Genomic DNA, 5,265 nt, shown 5'->3' with positions numbered 1-5,265 from the left:
TTAGGAGTGTATTTGAACTTTAGTTCAGAATATCATCTAGAGATAGATGGCCAAATAGAGAGGGTTAACTAGGTCCTGGAGGACATATTGCAGATGTACATCATGGACCAAAAGTCCAGATGGGAGGAGTACATCCATTTGGTTGAGTTTGTATACAATAATGGCTATCATAGTCTGATTGGTATGTCTCCTTTTCAAGCATTATATTGTTGTTCATGTCGTACACCCTTGAGTTGGGACAGATTATAGGATAGAGTGCTTCTTGGCTCAAATATGTTGCAGGATACGGAGCTACGAGTGAGGAATATTAGAGACAATTTGTCAGTGGCACAGGATAGACAAAAGATATATGTAGATGCTCATCAGGTTGATTATTGGTTTTCAGTGGGTGACAAGGTGTTTTTGAGGGTGGGTCCATAGAAGATTCCTATCTGATATGGAAAAGGCTATAAGTTGGTGCCTCACTTTGTCAAACCATTCGAGATTTTAGAGAGGATTCGTCTTGTAGCTTATCATCTAGCCTTGCCACCCATCTTTTCCTACACCCATGATATGTTTCATGTATTGGTTTTAAGGCCATATTTTCCTGATGTGACACATGTTTTTGGATTGGCATACATTGAAGGTAGAGGATGGGCAACTTTATCTAGAGCCCGTGTGTATTCTTCAGTGCGGGGTGATAACCCTCAAGGGGTGGGACATAGAGCAAGTAACGATCCAATGGGATCTGAATGATGATTCTTCAGTAACTTGGGAGGATGTAGCGTGGATGAGAGAGTTATACCCCTATTTTTTTTCAAGCTTCCAGGAGTAAGCCTAGGCAAAGGGGGGAGGATGTAGTGTCCCTCCTAGACTTGCATTTTGATTTACATATTGATAGACTTATTTAGATATATGGTTGATTATTAGATGGTTGTTTATCAATCTATTACTATCTTAGATGGTATTGATGATGCTAGTTACTCTATTTGGATTTATCTTATTTTATATGACTAATCATGTTTGGAGATTTATGACTGTTGATGCTAGACATGCTATATGAAATGTGGTATTTGATGATTCATGTGGATGTTAGTATGTAGTATCACCATGATGGATGGATTTATATGATTTATGGATCTATATGTGTTCATTCTTCATGTGGACTATATGACTTATGTTGTTATGATGGTACTAACCCTATTTCATGATCATGATTTTATGCATTGCCTTCATGATATATTGTGTGACTGTATTTGTGAGTAGAGACAATGTCATATCACTCATAGCATTCATGATACAACATTGAGATTCTCTACCACTTGTTTGATTATTATGATGTATATGTATTGTCAAAGTTGTGTTTAGTGGTGGATGTAGGCTTGTAGATACTAGACATCAACTCCACCTAGCTTCATAGGTCTGAGCGTGTCTCTACCCCAGTGGAAAGTTTTCAGAGATGACATAGTTTCCCTCACACACTCTAGGTTTAAGTTTAATACCTTGTTAGTCACATCATGACAGAAGTTGGTGTTAGAGTCTTGAGTTGTTGATCATCCCTTTGTTGGTGTAAGGTGAAGCGAGTCTAAGATTATTTATATTTAGAGATGTGTGATTGTTTAATCATTTAATACTTAACTTTTTTATTTGATTAATGTTTAATTGATTTAATTTATTTAGTATTTGATTTATTGTTTAATAAGAACTTAATTATTATTTATTATCAAATGGCTTTTATTTATTTATACTTTAATTAAGTTTTACTCATTGTTAATTATTGGATTTTATATTTATTTAATTTAATTTAATGATTCCTTTTTGGATTTTCTATTATTATTTATTTATGGTTATTTATTTAAATATTGTTATTTAATTAATTAATTTTATTTAAACAAGGCATTAATATTTGATTGATCGATAAATATTATTATCCATGGTTATTTATTTAATTTATGTTGTGCTTAAGGTTTAATATTTAATGGATGAATAAATAATATTATTATTCATGGATAATATTCTATCTTGGGTATGCAAACTATTATTTATTTAATTGTCATTTTACCCTTGGTTAAATTGATTTTTAATTAAAGCTACCCACCCCTCTTATTTAATTGGTTGAATGGTGGGAGGTAGGTAACTAATATATTAATTTATTATATCCCTTGAACTTTGTGAGGGTTGGTATGAAACGTAGTTTTTGGGATTAATCTGATTGGTCAGCTTTTAATAAAGTTTTGGAGTTTAATTTTTGGTATATTTTTAGCCTTCCTGTCCATTCATGGGAGGTTGGCTTTTGGGAGAAATTTTCAGATTGCTTGAAGGATTTTGGATTGTACTTGGAGCTTGCTAGATTTTGAGCTTTCTTCATCAATTTTTCATTGCCATTGCTTAATTTTTCTAGGTTGGATTTGATTGCTCTATTCTGAGTTTTGATTTCTAGGAAAATATTGGATGCTGGTGTTTATCAAAGTATTGTTTGGGAAGAATTGGAAATCAATAATTTCATAACTATTTTTTTATTGAAAGGAAATTTCATGGGGTTATATTCATGTTTCCAATCTATGTTTTCATTTGTGCATTGTTAGGAATGGAAATAGTTATTGTATTCATGTTTGTTCTATTTTTCCTATGTGATGTTTGGTGGAATTTCTTATTTTTTGTTGAGCCTTTATTTGCCCTTGTTAATCCTATTTTAGGACTTATAAATGTCTAGTGTCCTTTTGATTTGATCTGGTTTAGAGTGGTCAAGTTTGTGATCTCCCTGTGCAAGTTTTTGTTGGTAGACATTAGAGTTCTTGCATATGTGGACTTATTGACCTTGATAAGGCTCTATTCTGGCTTAAAGTTGGTTATTGATGACTTCTGGGTCGTATTTGTGCCCTTGCAAAGTTTGTGACGAAATCTGGGCAAGTTAGAATCTCTTTGTATCCCCTTTTTTGTGAAATTAAGTCTCTGTTACAAACGAGCCATAACAAAGGACAAATGAACTACTTTAGGCTACAATAGTACCACTCTAGGCTACAATAGCTCTAGAGTACTAACAAAGAAGCCATAATACTATTAGCAAGTTTTTGACTTCTTAGTTGACTTTCTTTGAGTGATTTTGACTATAGAGGCTATGTGTTGTTATTTTTTATGGTTTTTGGCACTGTCCCATTCATTAATGATGTGATTGAATCATTTTGGGTTCCATCAAGTGGTTTTGTGCTTGTTCATTGAGGTTTCATTATTTTGCTCTTACAAGTTGAGTGTATCCTTGTTGTTGAGGAAGGTTAATTGTAGCTCCATCGAGAGGATATGTTGTGGCTTGTTGTGGAGGTTAATTATATGTTATCGGATTCATGTATTGCCCTTATTTATGTGTATTTAACATTATTAAGGCTATGTTTATTATGGAATTTTGGCATTATTATGGCTTGATTCTTGATGTTTATCCCATTATGGAATGAGGATGGTTATCTTTGTGTTGTTGGATTTATGATCCTTGTTATGCATTCTATGTTGAGCTTAATATTGTTATTGTGATGTTATTGTATTTATGTTTTACCCTTTGGTTATTGTCCATGGTTAGGAGAGTTGGCTCTTGCATGTATAGGAAAGAGGTCATGAGCATTAGATCTCTAGGAGGGGGTCTAGACCTATGGAACCACATGAAGAGTTTTCTTTTAATTGCAAGTGATAATCTTAATATTTTATTAGTGGGTCTGGGTATCTAGGAATTCACTAAACAAGATAATAATTGGTTTTGTGGCCCCACGTCATAGCCCTTGACAAACACTTGGGATGAGCTTGGGAAGACCATTGGAGTGGTAAATTGATCTCCCTTGAATGACTCCAAGGTTGAGATGGTTCCACATGTCTATTAGGGTGAGGCTTGGCCCCTTCTTTGTGAGGATAACATGTGATGGCACTCTTTCCCTACATGGGTCCATTATCCATATGTCTTGATTTGTTGATTTTTCCTTTGGGAGTTTGGTTACTTTGATTTAGCTATGTGATGTCATTGGATGTTTCATTCTCTTGTAGGAGTATTGTGATGTCATGTTGTATCCTTTAGTTATTAGGTGTCAGCTTAGGTCTTGAGTGTGAGTTAGAACATTATTTCATCTCATAGCATGGGGGATGGTTCCTATTTGGTTACACATGGTCTGACAGTTTAATGCCTTCTTCCATTGGGATATTCTTCTTGATGCTAGCGTGTGTTGATTGGATTCTTCACTATGTGGATATTCTTTGGAGATGATTTCTATCTACTCGGAATAGAGGACTTTGTATCATGATTATTTGTATATGTAAAAGAGAATATGTATCCTTCTGACATGTATCTTCATGTATTTGTAAATGAAATTGAAAAGGAATATGATGCAGTAGCTAGGAGAAGTACTCATTGTACATTCATTGATGTATTAGATATTAATTATGTAATGGTAGATTATGACATCTATGTGGGAAAAGAGAGAGTTAGTATCTATGCATTCATATTGCATTTGAGATTTCTATATGGAATTGTATGTATAGCTTTATGGAATCTAAGTTGAAATAATATTAATTGTTGTTATAGTTCTTATTTAAGAAAATGTAATTTATCTAGATGAAATGGATTATGTTACTTATGTAAATGAACTAGCTTATCTTAAGGAAACGTAATGGATCTTAAGAGGTATTCTAGTCTTATTGTAGAATGGTTATATAAATATATGATGCATTTACGATGAATGAAAGTATGGGTATTAGGAATATTTGATATGGTAATTTCTAAAGGAGTAGGTAATGTGATAGAGTTATGCATATGCTTTAATTATTTATCATAGTTTCATGGGAACTAAATCAATAAATTGGATAATAGTATATGGTGTTTTAGATGGATATGTAATGTCAAGTAGTGATGTTGAGATACCCTAGGGAATGGATATATTGTATGAGTTTACATAGAGATATGTTAATGGTTAAATGGTTATTTCATTTGAGTAATAGGTTACTATGGTTATGATCATGTTGATTCAAGTATTCACGTAAATAGTTAAAGATGCATTAATGTATATTGGTTGGAATGTTTGCATTAATAAATGTTAGTGATAACATAGAAGTAATAGTTAACTTTAGGGGAAAAACATTTTCTCCATTTGTTAGTAGATTATGATTTATTTCTCTAGGATATTTTGGCAGGCATTACATGTCATGTCCCCTCGTTGATAGTTTTATATATATATATATATATATATATATATATATCAATTAAAGTATTATTAATTAATTTAATCATTATCCATGAATGATTATTTGAAA

The sequence above is a fragment of the Cryptomeria japonica genome, chromosome 7 (genome assembly GCF_030272615.1).
Source record: "Cryptomeria japonica chromosome 7, Sugi_1.0, whole genome shotgun sequence".
Lineage (NCBI taxonomy): Eukaryota > Viridiplantae > Streptophyta > Pinopsida > Cupressales > Cupressaceae > Cryptomeria > Cryptomeria japonica.
Note: the sequence above shows the minus strand (reverse complement) of the source record.